Raw genomic sequence first — 23,490 nt, 5'->3', positions numbered from 1 at the left:
CACTATGACGTCAAAAATGACACATGCTACACTATGACGTCAAAAACCGACAAAAATGACACATGCTATACTATGACGTCAAAAACCCACAAAAATGACACATGCTATACTATGACGTCAAAAATGACACATGCTACACTATGACGTCAAAAATGACACATGCTACACTATGACGTCAAAAATGACACATGCTATACTATGACGTCAAAAATGACACATGCTACACTATGACGTCAAAAATTACACATGCTACACTATGACGTCAAAAATGACACATGCTATACTATGACGTCAAAAATGACACATGCTACACTTTGACGTCAAAAAACGACACATGCTATACTATGACGTCAAAAAACGACAAAAATGACACATGCTATACTATGACGTCAAAAAGCGACAAAAATGACACATGCTACACTATGACGTCAAAAACCTACAAAAATGACACATGCTACACTATGACGTCAAAAATGACACATGCTTTACTATGACGTCAAAAACCTACAAAAATGACACATGCTACACTATGACGTCAAAAAACGACAAAAATGACACATGCTACACTATGACGTCAAAATGACACATGCTTTACTATGACGTCAAAAAACGACAAAATGACACATGCTATACTATGACGTCAAAAAACGACAAAAATGACACATGCTACACTATGACGTCTAAAACCGACAAAAATGACACATGCTACACTATGACGTCAAAAATGACACATGCTACACTATGACGTCAAAAAACGACAAAAATGACACATGCTACACTATGACGTCAAAAATGACACATGCTTTACTATGACGTCAAAAACCTACAAAAATGACACATGCTATACTATGACGTCAAAAAACTACAAGAATGACACATGCTACACTATGACGTCAAAAATGACACATGCTACACTATGACGTCAAAAATGACACATGCTACACTATGACGTCAAAAATGACACATGCTATACTATGACGTCAAAAAAACGACAAAAATGACACATGCTATACTATGACGTCAAAAAGCGACAAAAATGACACATGCTACACTATGACGTCTAAAACCGACAAAAATGACACATGCTACACTATGACGTCAAAAATGACACATGCTACACTATGACGTCAAAAAACGACAAAAATGACACATGCTACACTATGACGTCAAAAACCGACAAAAATGACACATGCTACACTATGACGTCAAAAACCGACAAAAATGACACATGCTACACTATGACGTCAAAAATGACACATGCTACACTATGACGTCAAAAAACGACACATGCTATACTATGACGTCAAAAAACGACAAAAATGACACATGCTATACTATGACGTCAAAAAACGACAAAAATGACACATGCTACACTATGACGTCAAAAATGACACATGCTACACTATGACGTCAAAAATGACACATGTTATACTATGACGTCAAAAAACGACAAAAATGACACATGCTATACTATGACGTCAAAAAGCGACAAAAATGACACATGCTACACTATGACGTCAAAAACCGACAAAAATGACACATGCTACACTATGACGTCAAAAACCGACAAAAATGACAAATGCTACACTATGACGTCAAAAACCGACAAAAATGACACATGCTACACTATGACGTCAAAAATGACACATGCTACACTATGACGTCAAAAAACGACACATGCTATACTATGACGTCAAAAAACGACAAAAATGACACATGCTACACTATGACGTCAAAAACCGACAAAAATGACACATGCTACACTATGACGTCAAGAATGACACATGCTATACTATGACGTCAAAAAACGACAAAAATGACACATGCTACACTATGACGTCAAAAACCGACAAAAATGACACATGCTACACTATGACGTCAAAACCGACAAAAATGACACATGCTACACTATGACGTCAAAAATGACACATGCTACACTATGACGTCAAAAACCGACAAAAATGACACATGCTACACTATGACGTCAAAAATGACACATGCTACACTATGACGTCAAAAAACGACACATGCTACACTATGACGTCAAAAACCGACAAAAATGACACATGCTATACTATGACGTCAAAAAACGACAAAAATGACACATGCTACACTATGACGTCAAAAACCGACAAAAATGACACATGCTACACTATGACGTCAAAAATGACACATGCTACACTATGACCTCAAAAACCGACAAAAATGACACATGCTACACTATGACGTCAAAAATGACACATGCTACACTATGACGTCAAAAACCGACAAAAATGACACATGCTACACTATGACGTCAAAAATGACACATGATACACTATGACGTCAAAAACCGACAAAAATGACACATGCTACACTATGACGTCAAAAAACGACAAAAATGACACATGCTACACTATGACGTCAAAAATGACACATGCTACACTATGACGTCAAAAATGACACATGCTACACTATGACGTCAAAAATGACACATGCTACACTTTGACGTCAAAAAACGACAAAAATGACACATGCTACACTTTGACGTCAAAAAACGACACATGCTATACTATAACGTCAAAAAACGACAAAAATGACACATGCTATACTATGACGTCAAAAACCGACAAAAATGACACATGCTACACTATGACGTCAAAAATGACACATGCTACACTATGACGTCAAAAACCGACAAAAATGAGAAATGCTACACTATGACGTCAAAAACCGACAAAAATGACACATGCTACACTATGACGTCAAAAATGACACATGCTATACTATGACGTCAAAAACCGACAAAAATGACACATGCTACACTATGACGTCAAAAATGACACATGCTATACTATGACGTCAAAAACCGACAAAAATGACACATGCTATACTATGCCGTCAAAAAACGACAAAAATGACACATGCTATACTATGACGTCAAAAATGACACATGCTATACTATGACGTCAAAAACCCACAAAAATGACACATGCTACACTATGACGTCAAAAATGACACATGCTATACTATGACGTCAAAAATGACACATGCTATACTATGCCGTCAAAAAAAACGACAAAAATGACACATGCTATACTATGCCGTCAAAAATGACACATGCTACACTATGACGTCAAAAAATGACACATGCTATACTATGCCGTCAAAAAACGACAAAAATGACACATGCTACACTATGACGTCAAAAATGACACATGCTATACTATGACGTTCAAAAAACCGACAAAAAAATGACACATGCTACACTATGACGTCAAAAATGACACATGCTACAACTATGACGTCAAAAACCGACAAAAATGACACATGCTACACTATGACGTCAAAACCGACAAAAATGACACATGCTACACTATGACGTCAAAAACCGTCAAAAATGACACATGCTACACTATGACGTCAAAAATGACACATGCTATACTATGCCGTCAAAAAAACGACAAAAATGACACATGCTACACTATGACGTCAAAAATGACACATGCTATACTATGACGTCAAAAAACCGACAAAAATGACACATGCTACACTATGACGTCAAAAATGACACATGCTACACTATGACGTCAAAAATGACACATGCTATACTATGACGTCAAAAATGACACATGCTATACTATGCCGTCAAAAAACGACAAAAAATGACACATGCTATACTATGCCGTCAAAAATGACACATGCTACACTATGACGTCAAAAATGACACATGCTATACTATGCCGTCAAAAAACGACAAAAATGACACATGCTATACTATGACGTCAAAAATGACACATGCTACACTATGCCGTCAAAAAACGACAAAAATGACACATGCTATACTATGACGTCAAAATGACACATGCTATACTATGACGTCAAAAACCGACAAAAATGACACATGCTATACTATGCCGTCAAAAAACGACAAAAATGACACATGCTATACTATGACGACAAAAATGACACATGCTATACTATGACGTCAAAAACCCACAAAAATGACACATGCTTTACTATGCCGTCAAAAAACGACAAAAATGACACATGCTATACTATGACGTCAAAAATGACACATGCTACACTATGACGTCTAAAACCGACAAAAATGACACATGCTACACTATGACGTCAAAAATGACACATGCTACACTATGACGTCAAAAAACGACAAAAATGACACATGCTACACTATGACGTCAAAAACCGACAAAAATGACACATGCTACACTATGACGTCAAAACCGACAAAAATGACACATGCTACACTATGACGTCAAAAATGACACATGCTACACTATGACGTCAAAAAACGACAAAAATGACACATGCTATACTATGACGTCAAAAACCGACAAAAATGACACATGCTATACTATGACGTCAAAAAACGACAAAAATGACACATGCTACACTATGACGTCAAAAAACGACAAAAAATGACACATGCTATACTATGACGTCAAAAAACGACAAAAATGACACATGCTATACTATGACGTCAAAAACGACAAAAATGACACATGCTACACTATGACGTCAAAAATGACACATGCTACACTATGACGTCAAAAATGACACATGTTATACTATGACGTCAAAAAACGACAAAAATGACACATGCTATACTATGACGTCAAAAAGCGACAAAATGACACATGCTACACTATGACGTCAAAAAACGACAAAAATGACACATGCTACACTATGACGTCAAAAAACCGACAAAAATGACACATGCTATACTATGACGTCAAAAATGACACATGCTATACTATGACGTCAAAACCGACAAAAATGACACATGCTATACTATCACGTCAAAAACCGACAAAAATGACACATGCTACACTATGACGTCAAAACCGACAAAAATGACACATGCTACACTATGACGTCAAAAATGACACATGCTACACTATGACGTCAAAAAACGACAAAAATGACACATGCTATACTATGACGTCAAAAAACGACAAAAATGACACATGCTACACTATGACGTCAAAAATGACACATGCTACACTATGACGTCAAAAAACGACAAAAATGACACATGCTATACTATGACGTCAAAAAACGACAAAAATGACACATGCTACACTATGACGTCAAAAAACGACAAAAATGACACATGCTACACTATGACGTCAAAAATGACACATGCTACACTATGACGTCAAAAAACGACAAAAATGACACATGCTACACTATGACGTCAAAAACCGTCAAAAATGACACATGCTACACTATGACGTCAAAAATGACACATGCTATACTATGCCGTCAAAAAACGACAAAAATGACACATGCTACACTATGACGTCAAAAATGACACATGCTATACTATGACGTCAAAAACCGACAAAAATGACACATGCTACACTATGACGTCAAAAATGACACATGCTACACTATGACGTCAAAAATGACACATGCTATACTATGACGTCAAAAATGACACATGCTATACTATGCCGTCAAAAAACGACAAAAATGACACATGCTATACTATGCCGTCAAAAATGACACATGCTACACTATGACGTCAAAAATGACACATGCTATACTATGCCGTCAAAAAACGACAAAAATGACCACATGCTATACTATGACGTCAAAAATGACACATGCTACCACTATGCCGTCAAAAAACGACAAAAATGACACATGCTATACTATGACGTCAAAAAATGACACATGCTATACTATGACGTCAAAAACCGACAAAAATGACACATGCTATACTATGCCGTCAAAAAACGACAAAAATGACACATGCTATACTATGACGACAAAAATGACACATGCTATACTATGACGTCAAAAACCCACAAAAATGACACATGCTTTACTATGCCGTCAAAAAACGACAAAAATGACACATGCTATACTATGACGTCAAAAATGACACATGCTACACTATGACGTCTAAACCGACAAAAATGACACATGCTACACTATGACGTCAAAAATGACACATGCTACACTATGACGTCAAAAAACGACAAAAATGACACATGCTACACTATGACGTCAAAACCGACAAAAATGACACATGCTACACTATGACGTCAAAAACCGACAAAATGACACATGCTACACTATGACGTCAAAAATGACACATGCTACACTATGACGTCAAAAAACGACAAAAATGACACATGCTATACTATGACGTCAAAAACCGACAAAAATGACACATGCTATACTATGACGTCAAAAAAACGACAAAAATGACACATGCTACACTATGACGTCAAAAAACGACAAAAATGACACATGCTATACTATGACGTCAAAAAACGACAAAAAATGACAACATGCTATACTATGACGTCAAAAAACGACAAAAATGACACATGCTACACTATGACGTCAAAAATGACACATGCTACACTATGACGTCAAAAATGACACATGTTATACTATGACGTCAAAAAACGACAAAAATGACACATGCTATACTATGACGTCAAAAAGCGACAAAAATGACACATGCTACACTATGACGTCAAAAAACGACAAAAATGACACATGCTACACTATGACGTCAAAAACCGACAAAAATGACACATGCTATTACTATGACGTCAAAAATGACACATGCTATACTATGACGTCAAAAACCGACAAAAATGACACATGCTATACTATGACGTCAAAAACCGACAAAAATGACACATGCTACACTATGACGTCAAAAACCGACAAAAATGACACATGCTACACTATGACGTCAAAAAATGACACATGCTACACTATGACGTCAAAAAACGACAAAAAATGACACATGCTATACTATGACGTCAAAAAACGACAAAAATGACACATGCTACACTATGACGTCAAAAATGACACATGCTACACTATGACGTCAAAAAACGACAAAAATGACACATGCTATACTATGACGTCAAAAAAACGACAAAAATGACACATGCTACACTATGACGTCAAAAAACGACAAAAATGACACATGCTACACTATGACGTCAAAAATGACACATGCTACACTATGACGTCAAAAAACGACAAAAATGACACATGCTACACTATGACGTCAAAAATGACACATGCTACACTATGACGTCAAAAATGACACATGTTATACTATGACGTCAAAAATGACACATGCTACACTATGACGTCAAAAATGACACATGCTACACTATGACGTCAAAAAACGACAAAAATGACACATGCTATACTATGACGTCAAAAAGCGACAAAAATGACACATGCTATACTATGACGTCAAAAAGCGACAAAAATGACACATGCTACACTATGACGTCAAAAACCTACAAAAATGACACATGCTACACTATGACGTCAAAAAGCGACAAAAATGACACATGCTACACTATGACGTCAAAAACCGACAAAAATGACACATGCTTTACTATGACGTCAAAAACCTACAAAAATGACACATGCTATACTATGACGTCAAAAACCTACAAGAATGACACATGCTATACTATGACGTCAAAAAACCTACAAAAATGACACATGCTACACTATGACGTCAAAAACCTACAAGAATGACACATGCTATACTATGACGTCAAAAATGACACATGCTACACTATGACGTCAAAAACCGACAAAAATGACACATGCTACACTATGACGTCAAAAATGACACATGCTACACTATGACGTCAAAAAACGACACATGCTATACTATGACGTCAAAAATGACACATGCTATACTATGACGTCAAAAAGCGACAAAAATGACACATGCTACACTATGACGTCAAAAAGCGACAAAAATGACACATGCTACACTATGACGTCAAAAACCGACAAAAATGACACATGCTACACTATGACGTCAAAAATGACACATGCTATACTATGACGTCAAAAAACGACAAAAATGACACATGCTACACTATGACGTCAAAAACCGACAAAAATGACACATGCTACACTATGACGTCAAAAACCGACAAAAATGACACATGCTACACTATGACGTCAAAAATGACACATGCTACACTATGACGTCAAAAACCGACAAAAATGACACATGCTACACTATGACGTCAAAAATGACACATGCTACACTATGACGTCAAAAACCGACAAAAATGACACATGCTATACTATGACGTCAAAAACCCACAAAAATGACACATGCTACACTATGACGTCAAAAATGACACATGCTACACTATGACGTCAAAAATGACACATGCTACACTATGACGTCAAAAATGACACATGCTATACTATGACGTCAAAAATGACACATGCTACACTATGACGTCAAAAATTACACATGCTACACTATGACGTCAAAAATGACACATGCTATACTATGACGTCAAAAATGACACATGCTACACTTTGACGTCAAAAAAACGACACATGCTATACTATGACGTCAAAAAACGACAAAATGACACATGCTATACTATGACGTCAAAAAGCGACAAAAATGACACATGCTACACTATGACGTCAAAAACCTACAAAAATGACACATGCTACACTATGACGTCAAAAATGACACATGCTTTACTATGACGTCAAAAACCTACAAAAATGACACATGCTACACTATGACGTCAAAAAACGACAAAAATGACACATGCTACACTATGACGTCAAAAATGACACATGCTTTACTATGACGTCAAAAAACGACAAAAATGACACATGCTATACTATGACGTCAAAAAACGACAAAAATGACACATGCTACACTATGACGTCTAAAACCGACAAAAATGACACATGCTACACTATGACGTCAAAAATGACACATGCTTTACTATGACGTCAAAAACCTACAAAAATGACACATGCTATACTATGACGTCAAAAACCTACAAGAATGACACATGCTACACTATGACGTCAAAAATGACACATGCTACACTATGACGTCAAAAATGACACATGCTACACTATGACGTCAAAAATGACACATGCTATACTATGACGTCAAAAAACGACAAAAATGACACATGCTATACTATGACGTCAAAAAGCAACAAAAATGACACATGCTACACTATGACGTCTAAAACCGACAAAAATGACACATGCTACACTATGACGTCAAAAATGACACATGCTACACTATGACGTCAAAAAACGACAAAAATGACACATGCTACACTATGACGTCAAAAACCGACAAAAATGACACATGCTACACTATGACGTCAAAAACCGACAAAAATGACACATGCTACACTATGACGTCAAAAATGACACATGCTACACTATGACGTCAAAAAACGACACATGCTATACTATGACGTCAAGAAACGACAAAATGACACATGCTATACTATGACGTCAAAAAACGACAAAAATGACACATGCTACACTATGACGTCAAAAATGACACATGCTACACTATGACGTCAAAAAACGACACATGCTATACTATGACGTCAAAAAACGACAAAAATGACACATGCTATACTATGACGTCAAAAAGCGACAAAAATGACACATGCTACACTATGACGTCAAAAACCGACAAAAATGACACATGCTACACTATGACGTCAAAAACCGACAAAAATGACAAATGCTACACTATGACGTCAAAAACCGACAAAAATGACACATGCTACACTATGACGTCAAAAATGACACATGCTACACTATGACGTCAAAAAACGACACATGCTATACTATGACGTCAAAAAACGACAAAAATGACACATGCTATACTATGACGTCAAAAAACGACAAAAATGACACATGCTACACTATGACGTCAAAAACCGACAAAAATGACACATGCTACACTATGACGTCAAAAACCGACAAAAATGACACATGCTACACTATGACGTCAAAAATGACACATGCTACACTATGACGTCAAAAACCGACAAAAATGACACATGCTACACTATGACGTCAAAAATGACACATGCTACACTATGACGTCAAAAAAACGACACATGCTACACTATGACGTCAAAAAACGACAAAAATGACACATGCTATACTATGACGTCAAAAAACGACAAAAATGACACATGCTTTACTATGACGTCAAAAACCGACAAAAATGACACATGCTACACTATGACGTCAAAAATGACACATGCTACACTATGACGTCAAAAACCGACAAAAATGACACATGCTACACTAAGACGTCAAAAATGACACATGATACACTATGACGTCAAAAACCGACAAAAATGACACATGCTACACTATGACGTCAAAAAACGACAAAAATGACACATGCTACACTATGACGTCAAAAATGACACATGCTACACTATGACGTCAAAAATGACACATGCTACACTATGACGTCAAAAATGACACATGCTACACTTTGACGTCAAAAAACGACAAAAATGACACATGCTACACTTTGACGTCAAAAAACGACACATGCTATACTATAACGTCAAAAAACGACAAAAATGACACATGCTATACTATGACGTCAAAAACCGACAAAAATGACACATGCTACACTATGACGTCAAAAATGACACATGCTACACTATGACATCAAAAACCGACAAAAATGAGAAATGCTACACTATGACGTCAAAAACCGACAAAAATGACACATGCTACACTATGACGTCAAAAATGACACATGCTATACTATGACGTCAAAAACCGACAAAAATGACACATGCTTTACTATGACGTCAAAAATGACACATGCTATACTATGACGTCAAAAACCGACAAAAATGACACATGCTATACTATGCCGTCAAAAAACGACAAAAATGACACATGCTATACTATGACGTCAAAAATGACACATGCTATACTATGACGTCAAAAACCCACAAAATGACACATGCTTTACTATGCCGTCAAAAAACGACAAAAATGACACATGCTACACTATGACGTCAAAAATGACACATGCTATACTATGACGTCAAAAACCGACAAAAATGACACATGCTACACTATGACGTCAAAAATGACACATGCTACACTATGACGTCAAAAATGACACATGCTATACTATGACGTCAAAAATGACACATGCTATACTATGACGTCAAAAAACGACAAAAATGACACATGCTATACTATGACGTCAAAAATGACACATGCTACACTATGACGTCAAAAATGACACATGCTATACTATGCCGTCAAAAAACGACAAAAATGACACATGCTATACTATGACGTCAAAATGACACATGCTACACTATGCCGTCAAAAAACGACAAAAATGACACATGCTATACTATGACGTCAAAAATGACACATGCTATACTATGACGTCAAAAACCCACAAAAATGACACATGCTATACTATGACGTCAAAAACCGACAAAAATGACACATGCTATACTATGCCGTCAAAAAACGACAAAAATGACACATGCTATACTATGACGTCAAAAATGACACATGCTATACTATGACGTCAAAAACCCACAAAAATGACACATGCTTTACTATGCCGTCAAAAAACGACAAAAATGACACATGCTATACTATGACGTCAAAAAATGACACATGCTACACTATGACGTCTAAAACCGACAAAAATGACACATGCTACACTATGACGTCAAAAATGACACATGCTACACTATGACGTCAAAAAACGACAAAAATGACACATGCTACACTATGACGTCAAAAACCGACAAAAATGACACATGCTACACTATGACGTCAAAAATGACACATGCTACACTATGACGTCAAAAAACGACAAAAATGACACATGCTATACTATGACGTCAAAAACCGACAAAAATGACACATGCTATACTATGACGTCAAAAAACAACAAAAATGACACATGCTACACTATGACGTCAAAAAACGACAAAAATGACACATGCTATACTATGACGTCAAAAAACGACAAAAATGACACATGCTATACTATGACGTCAAAAAACGACAAAAATGACACATGCTACACTATGACGTCAAAAACCGACAAAAATGACACATGCTATACTATGCCGTCAAAAAACGACAAAAATGACACATGCTATACTATGACGTCAAAAATGACACATGCTATACTATGACGTCAAAAACCCACAAAAATGACACATGCTTTACTATGCCGTCAAAAAACGACAAAAATGACACATGCTACACTATGACGTCAAAAATGACACATGCTATACTATGACGTCAAAAACCGACAAAAATGACACATGCTACACTATGACGTCAAAAATGACACATGCTACACTATGACGTCAAAAATGACACATGCTATACTATGACGTCAAAAATGACACATGCTATACTATGACGTCAAAAAACGACAAAAATGACACATGCTATACTATGACGTCAAAAATGACACATGCTACACTATGACGTCAAAAATGACACATGCTATACTATGCCGTCAAAAAACGACAAAAATGACACATGCTATACTATGACGTCAAAAATGACACATGCTACACTATGCCGTCAAAAAACGACAAAAATGACACATGCTATACTATGACGTCAAAAATGACACATGCTATACTATGACGTCAAAAACCCACAAAAATGACACATGCTATACTATGACGTCAAAAACCGACAAAAATGACACATGCTATACTATGCCGTCAAAAAACGACAAAAATGACACATGCTATACTATGACGTCAAAAATGACACATGCTATACTATGACGTCAAAAACCCACAAAAATGACACATGCTTTACTATGCCGTCAAAAAACGACAAAAATGACACATGCTATACTATGACGTCAAAAATGACACATGCTACACTATGACGTCTAAAACCGACAAAAATGACACATGCTACACTATGACGTCAAAAATGACACATGCTACACTATGACGTCAAAAAACGACAAAAATGACACATGCTACACTATGACGTCAAAAACCGACAAAAATGACACATGCTACACTATGACGTCAAAAACCGACAAAAATGACACATGCTACACTATGACGTCAAAAATGACACATGCTACACTATGACGTCAAAAAACGACAAAAATGACACATGCTATACTATGACGTCAAAAACCGACAAAAATGACACATGCTATACTATGACGTCAAAAACCGACAAAAATGACACATGCTATACTATGACGTCAAAAATGACACATGCTATACTATGACGTCAAAAACCGACAAAAATGACACATGCTATACTATGCCGTCAAAAAACGACAAAAATGACACATGCTATACTATGACGTCAAAAATGACACATGCTATACTATGACGTCAAAAACCCACAAAAATGACACATGCTTTACTATGCCGTCAAAAAACGACAAAAATGACACATGCTACACTATGACGTCAAAAATGACACATGCTATACTATGACGTCAAAACCGACAAAAATGACACATGCTACACTATGACGTCAAAAATGACACATGCTACACTATGACGTCAAAAATGACACATGCTATACTATGACGTCAAAAATGACACATGCTATACTATGACGTCAAAAAACGACAAAAATGACACATGCTATACTATGACGTCAAAAATGACACATGCTACACTATGACGTCAAAAATGACACATGCTATACTATGCCGTCAAAAAACGACAAAAATGACACATGCTATACTATGACGTCAAAAATGACACATGCTACACTATGCCGTCAAAAAACGACAAAAATGACACATGCTATACTATGACGTCAAAAATGACACATGCTATACTATGACGTCAAAACCCCACAAAAATGACACATGCTATACTATGACGTCAAAAACCGACAAAAATGACACATGCTATACTATGCCGTCAAAAAACGACAAAAATGACACATGCTATACTATGACGTCAAAAATGACACATGCTATACTATGACGTCAAAAACCCACAAAAATGACACATGCTTTACTATGCCGTCAAAAAACGACAAAAATGACACATGCTATACTATGACGTCAAAAATGACACATGCTACACTATGACGTCTAAAACCGACAAAAATGACACATGCTACACTATGACGTCAAAAATGACACATGCTACACTATGACGTCAAAAAACGACAAAAATGACACATGCTACACTATGACGTCAAAAATGACACATGTTATACTATGACGTCAAAAAACGACAAAAATGACACATGCTATACTATGACGTCAAAAAGCGACAAAAATGACACATGCTACACTATGACGTCAAAAAACGACAAAAATGACACATGCTACACTATGACGTCAAAAACCGACAAAAATGACACATGCTATACTATGACGTCAAAAATGACACATGCTATACTATGACGTCAAAAACCGACAAAAATGACACATGCTATACTATGACGTCAAAAATGACACATGCTATACTATGACGTCAAAAACCGACAAAAATGACACATGCTATACTATGCCGTCAAAAAACGACAAAAATGACACATGCTATACTATGACGTCAAAAATGACACATGCTATACTATGACGTCAAAAACCCACAAAAATGACACATGCTTTACTATGCCGTCAAAAAACGACAAAAATGACACATGCTACACTATGACGTCAAAAATGACACATGCTATACTATGACGTCAAAAACCGACAAAAATGACACATGCTACACTATGACGTCAAAAATGACACATGCTACACTATGACGTCAAAAATGACACATGCTATACTATGACGTCAAAAATGACACATGCTATACTATGACGTCAAAAAACGACAAAAATGACACATGCTATACTATGACGTCAAAAATGACACATGCTACACTATGACGTCAAAAATGACACATGCTATACTATGCCGTCAAAAAACGACAAAAATGACACATGCTATACTATGACGTCAAAAATGACACATGCTACACTATGCCGTCAAAAAACGACAAAAATGACACATGCTATACTATGACGTCAAAAATGACACATGCTATACTATGACGTCAAAAACCCACAAAAATGACACATGCTATACTATGACGTCAAAAACCGACAAAAATGACACATGCTATACTATGCCGTCAAAAAACGACAAAAATGACACATGCTATACTATGACGTCAAAAATGACACATGCTATACTATGACGTCAAAAACCCACAAAAATGACACATGCTTTACTATGCCGTCAAAAAACGACAAAAATGACACATGCTATACTATGACGTCAAAAATGACACATGCTACACTATGACGTCTAAAACCGACAAAAATGACACATGCTACACTATGACGTCAAAAATGACACATGCTACACTATGACGTCAAAAAACGACAAAAATGACACATGCTACACTATGACGTCAAAAACCGACAAAAATGACACATGCTACACTATGACGTCAAAAACCGACAAAAATGACACATGCTACACTATGACGTCAAAAATGACACATGCTACACTATGACGTCAAAAAACGACAAAATGACACATGCTATACTATGACGTCAAAAACCGACAAAAATGACACATGCTATACTATGACGTCAAAAAACAACAAAAATGACACATGCTACACTATGACGTCAAAAAACGACAAAAATGACACATGCTATACTATGACGTCAAAAAACGACAAAAATGACACATGCTATACTATGACGTCAAAAAACGACAAAAATGACACATGCTACACTATGACGTCAAAAATGACACATGCTACACTATGACGTCAAAAATGACACATGTTATACTATGACGTCAAAAAACGACAAAAATGACACATGCTATACTATGACGTCAAAAAGCGACAAAAATGACACATGCTACACTATGACGTCAAAAAACGACAAAAATGACACATGCTACACTATGACGTCAAAAACCGACAAAAATGACACATGCTATACTATGACGTCAAAAATGACACATGCTATACTATGACGTCAAAAACCGACAAAAATGACACATGCTATACTATGACGTCAAAAACCGACAAAAATGACACATGCTACACTATGACGTCAAAAACCGACAAAAATGACACATGCTACACTATGACGTCAAAAATGACACATGCTACACTATGACGTCAAAAAACGACAAAAATGACACATGCTATACTATGACGTCAAAAACCGACAAAAATGACACATGTTATACTATGACGTCAAAAAACGACAAAAATGACACATGCTACACTATGACGTCAAAAATGACACATGCTACACTATGACGTCAAAAAACGACAAAAATGACACATGCTATACTATGACGTCAAAAACCGACAAAAATGACACATGCTATACTATGACGTCAAAAAACGACAAAAATGACACATGCTATACTATGACGTCAAAAAACGACAAAAATGACACATGCTATACTATGACGTCAAAAAACGACAAAAATGACACATGCTACACTATGACGTCAAAAATGACACATGCTACACTATGACGTCAAAAATGACACATGTTATACTATGACGTCAAAAAACGACAAAAATGACACATGCTATACTATGACGTCAAAAAGCGACAAAAATGACACATGCTACACTATGACGTCAAAAAACGACAAAAATGACACATGCTACACTATGACGTCAAAAACCGACAAAAATGACACATGCTATACTATGACGTCAAAAATGACACATGCTATACTATGACGTCAAAAACCGACAAAAATGACACATGCTATACTATGACGTCAAAAACCGACAAAAATGACACATGCTACACTATGACGTCAAAAACCGACAAAAATGACACATGCTACACTATGACGTCAAAAATGACACATGCTACACTATGACGTCAAAAAACGACAAAAATGACACATGCTATACTATGACGTCAAAAACCGACAAAAATGACACATGTTATACTATGACGTCAAAAAACGACAAAAATGACACATGCTACACTATGACGTCAAAAAACGACAAAAATGACACATGCTATACTATGACGTCAAAAAACGACAAAAATGACACATGCTATACTATGACGTCAAAAAACGACAAAAATGACACATGCTACACTATGACGTCAAAAATGACACATGCTATACTATGACGTCAAAAACCGACAAAAATGACACATGCTATACTATGACGTCAAAAAACGACAAAAATGACACATGCTACACTATGACGTCAAAAACCGACAAAAATGACACATGCTATACTATGACGTCAAAAAACGACAAAATTGACACATGCTACACTATGACGTCAAAAATGACACATGCTATACTATGACGTCAAAAACCGACAAAAATGACACATGCTATACTATGACGTCAAAAAACGACAAAAATGACACATGCTACACTATGACGTCAAAAACCGACAAAAATGACACATGCTATACTATGACGTCAAAAACCGACAAAAATGACACATGCTATACTATGACGTCAAAAAACGACAAAAATGACACATGCTACACTATGACGTCAAAAAACGACAAAAATGACACATGCTATACTATGACGTCAAAAACCTACAAGAATGACACATGCTACACTATGACGTCAAAAATTACACATGCTACACTATGACGTCAAAAATGACACATGCTACACTATGACGTCAAAAATGACACATGCTATACTATGACGTCAAAAAACGACAAAAATGACACATGCTACACTATGACGTCAAAAACCGACAAAAATGACACATGCTACAGTATGACGTCAAAAACCGACAAAAATGACGCATGCTACACTATGACGTCAAAAACCGACAAAAATGACACATGCTATACTATGACGTCAAAAACCCACAAAAATGACACATGCTATACTATGACGTCAAAAATGACACATGCTACACTATGACGTCAAAAATGACACATGCTATACTATGACGTCAAAAATGACACATGCTACACTATGACGTCAAAAATGACACATGCTACACTATGACGTCAAAAATGACACATGCTACACTTTGACGTCAAAAAACGACACATGCTATACTATGACGTCAAAAAACGACAAAAATAACACATGCTATACTATGACGTCAAAAAGCGACAAAAATGACACATGCTATACTATGACGTCAAAAAGCGACAAAAATGACACATGCTACAGTATGACGTCAAAAACCGACAAAAATGACACATGCTACACTATGACGTCAAAAACCTACAAAAATGACACATGCTATACTATGACGTCAAAAAGCGACAAAAATGACACATGCTATACTATGACGTCAAAAAGCGACAAAAATGACACATGCTACAGTATGACGTCAAAAACCTACAAAAATGACACATGCTACACTATGACGTCAAAAACCTACAAAAATGACACATGCTATACTATGACGTCAAAAAGCGACAAAAATGACACATGGTATACTATGACGTCAAAAAGCGACAAAAATGACACATGCTACACTATGACGTCAAAAACCTACAAAAATGACACATGCTATACTATGACGTCAAAAAGCGACAAAAATGACACATGCTACACTATGACGTCAAAAACCTACAAAAATGACACATGCTACACTATGACGTCAAAAACCGACAAAAATGACACATGCTATACTATGACGTCAAAAATGACACATGCTATACTATGACGTCAAAAACCTACAAAAATGACACATGCTACACTATGACGTCAAAAACCGACAAAAATGACACATGCTACACTATGACGTCAAAAATGACACATGCTTTACTATGACGTCAAAAACCTACAAAAATGACACATGCTACACTATGACGTCAAAAACCGACAAAAATGACACATGCTACACTATGACGTCAAAAAACGACAAAAATGACACATGCTATACTATGACGTCAAAAAGCGACAAAAATGACACATGCTATACTATGACGTCAAAAAGCGACAAAAATGACACATGCTACACTATGACGTCAAAAACCTACAAAAATGACACATGCTACACTATGACGTCAAAAACCGACAAAAATGACACATGCTACACTATGACGTCAAAAAGCGACAAAAATGACACATGCTACACTATGACGTCAAAAACCGACAAAAATGACACATGCTTTACTATGACGTCAAAAACCTACAAAAATGACACATGCTATACTATGACGTCAAAAACCTACAAGAATGACACATGCTATACTATGACGTCAAAAACCTACAAAAATGACACATGCTACACTATGACGTCAAAAACCTACAAGAATGACACATGCTATACTATGACGTCAAAAATGACACATGCTACACTATGACGTCAAAAACCGACAAAAATGACACATGCTACACTATGACGTCAAAAATGACACATGCTACACTATGACGTCAAAAAACGACACATGCTATACTATGACGTCAAAAATGACACATGCTATACTATGACGTCAAAAAACGACAAAAATGACACATGCTATACTATGACGTCAAAAAGCGACAAAAATGACACATGCTACACTATGACGTCAAAAACCGACAAAAATGACACATGCTACACTATGACGTCAAAAATGACACATGCTATACTATGACGTCAAAAAACGACAAAAATGACACATGCTATACTATGACGTCAAAAAGCGACAAAAATGACACATGCTACACTATGACGTCAAAAACCGACAAAAATGACACATGCTACACTATGACGTCAAAAACCGACAAAAATGACACATGCTACACTATGACGTCAAAAACCGACAAAAATGACACATGCTACACTATGACGTCAAAAATGACACATGCTACACTATGACGTCAAAAACCGACAAAAATGACACATGCTATACTATGACGTCAAAAACCCACAAAAATGACACATGCTATACTATGACGTCAAAAATGACACATGCTACACTATGACGTCAAAAATGACACATGCTACACTATGACGTCAAAAATGACACATGCTACACTATGACGTCAAAAATGACACATGCTATACTATGACGTCAAAAATGACACATGCTACACTATGACGTCAAAAATTACACATGCTACACTATGACGTCAAAAATGACACATGCTATACTATGACGTCAAAAATGACACATGCTACACTTTGACGTCAAAAAACGACACATGCTATACTATGACGTCAAAAAACGACAAAAATGACACATGCTATACTATGACGTCAAAAATGACACATGCTTTACTATGACGTCAAAAACCTACAAAAATGACACATGCTACACTATGACGTCAAAAAACGACAAAAATGACACATGCTACACTATGACGTCAAAAATGACACATGCTTTACTATGACGTCAAAAAACGACAAAAATGACACATGCTATACTATGACGTCAAAAAACGACAAAAATGACACATGCTACACTATGACGTCTAAAACCGACAAAAATGACACATGCTACACTATGACGTCAAAAATGACACATGCTACACTATGACGTCAAAAAACGACAAAAATGACACATGCTACACTATGACGTCAAAAATGACACATGCTTTACTATGACGTCAAAAACCTACAAAAATGACACATGCTATACTATGACGTCAAAAACCTACAAGAATGACACATGCTACACTATGACGTCAAAAATGACACATGCTACACTATGACGTCAAAAATGACACATGCTACACTATGACGTCAAAAATGACACATGCTATACTATGACGTCAAAAAACGACAAAAATGACACATGCTATACTATGACGTCAAAAAGCGACAAAAATGACACATGCTACACTATGACGTCTAAAACCGACAAAAATGACACATGCTACACTATGACGTCAAAAATGACACATGCTACACTATGACGTCAAAAAACGACAAAAATGACACATGCTACACTATGACGTCAAAAACCGACAAAAATGACACATGCTACACTATGACGTCAAAAACCGACAAAAATGACACATGCTACACTATGACGTCAAAAACCGACAAAAATGACACATGCTACACTATGACGTCAAAAACCTACAAAAATGACACATGCTACACTATGACGTCAAAAACCGACAAAAATGACACATGCTACACTATGACGTCAAAAATGACACATGCTACACTATGACGTCAAAAAACGACACATGCTATACTATGACGTCAAAAAACGACAAAAATGACACATGCTATACTATGACGTCAAAAAACGACAAAAATGACACATGCTACACTATGACGTCAAAAATGACACATGTTATACTATGACGTCAAAAAACGACAAAAATGACACATGCTATACTATGACGTCAAAAAGCGACAAAAATGACACATGCTACACTATGACGTCAAAAACCGACAAAAATGACACATGCTACACTATGACGTCAAAAACCGACAAAAATGACAAATGCTACACTATGACGTCAAAAACCGACAAAAATGACACATGCTACACTATGACGTCAAAAATGACACATGCTACACTATGACGTCAAAAAACGACACATGCTATACTATGACGTCAAAAAACGACAAAAATGACACATGCTACACTATGACGTCAAAAACCGACAAAAATGACACATGCTACACTATGACGTCAAAAACCGACAAAAATGACACATGCTACACTATGACGTCAAAAATGACACATGCTACACTATGACGTCAAAAAACCGACAAAAATGACACATGCTACACTATGACGTCAAAAATGACACATGCTACACTATGACGTCAAAAAACGACACATGCTACACTATGACGTCAAAAACCGACAAAAATGACACATGCTATACTATGACGTCAAAAAACGACAAAAATGACACATGCTACACTATGACCTCAAAAACCGACAAAAATGACACATGCTACACTATGACGTCAAAAATGACACATGCTACACTATGACGTCAAAAACCGACAAAAATGACACATGCTACACTATGACGTCAAAAATGACACATGATACACTATGACGTCAAAAACCGACAAAAATGACACATGCTACACTATGACGTCAAAAAACGACAAAAATGACACATGCTACACTATGACGTCAAAAATGACACATGCTATACTATGCCGTCAAAAATGACACATGCTACACTATGACGTCAAAAATGACACATGCTACACTATGCCGTCAAAAAACGACAAAAATGACACATGCTATACTATGACGTCAAAAATGACACATGCTACACTATGCCGTCAAAAAACGACAAAAATGACACATGCTATACTATGACGTCAAAAATGACACATGCTATACTATGACGTCAAAAACCGACAAAAATGACACATGCTATACTATGACGTCAAAAAACGACAAAAATGACACATGCTATACTATGACGACAAAAATGACACATGCTATACTATGACGTCAAAAACCCACAAAAATGACACATGCTACACTATGACGTCAAAAATGACACATGCTACACTATGACGTCTAAAACCGACAAAAATGACACATGCTACACTATGACGTCAAAAATGACACATGCTACACTATGACGTCAAAAAACGACAAAAATGACACATGCTACACTATGACGTCAAAAATGACACATGCTACACTATGACGTCTAAAAACGACAAAAATGACACATGCTATACTATGACGTCAAAAATGACACATGCTACACTATGACGTCTAAAACCGACAAAAATGACACATGCTACACTATGACGTCAAAAATGACACATGCTACACTATGACGTCAAAAATGACACATGCTACACTATGACGTCAAAAATGACACATGCTACACTATGACGTCAAAAATGACACATGCTACACTTTGACGTCAAAAAACGACAAAAATGACACATGCTACACTTTGACGTCAAAAAACGACACATGCTATACTATGACGTCAAAAACCGACAAAAATGACACATGCTACACTATGACGTCAAAAAACGACAAAAATGACACATGCTATACTATGACGACAAAAATGACACATGCTATACTATGACGTCAAAAACCCACAAAAATGACACATGCTACACTATGACGTCAAAAATGACACATGCTACACTATGACGTCTAAAACCGACAAAAATGACACATGCTACACTATGACGTCAAAAATGACACATGCTACACTATGACGTCAAAAAACGACAAAAATGACACATGCTACACTATGACGTCAAAAATGACACATGCTACACTATGACGTCTAAAAACGACAAAAATGACACATGCTATACTATGACGTCAAAAATGACACATGCTACACTATGACGTCTAAAACCGACAAAAATGACACATGCTACACTATGACGTCAAAAATGACACATGCTACACTATGACGTCAAAAATGACACATGCTACACTATGACGTCAAAAATGACACATGCTACACTTTGACGTCAAAAAACGACAAAAATGACACATGCTACACTTTGACGTCAAAAAACGACACATGCTATACTATGACGTCAAAAACCGACAAAAATGACACATGCTACACTATGACGTCAAAAAACGACAAAAATGACACATGCTACACTATGACGTCAAAAATGACACATGCTATACTATGACGTCAAAAACCGACAAAAATGACACATGCTACACTATGACGTCAAAAATGACACATGCTATACTATGACGTCAAAAACCGACAAAAATGACACATGCTATACTATGCCGTCAAAAAACGACAAAAAT

This window comes from Xiphophorus couchianus, chromosome 17 (genome assembly GCF_001444195.1).
Source record: "Xiphophorus couchianus chromosome 17, X_couchianus-1.0, whole genome shotgun sequence".
NCBI lineage: Eukaryota > Metazoa > Chordata > Actinopteri > Cyprinodontiformes > Poeciliidae > Xiphophorus > Xiphophorus couchianus.
Note: the sequence above shows the minus strand (reverse complement) of the source record.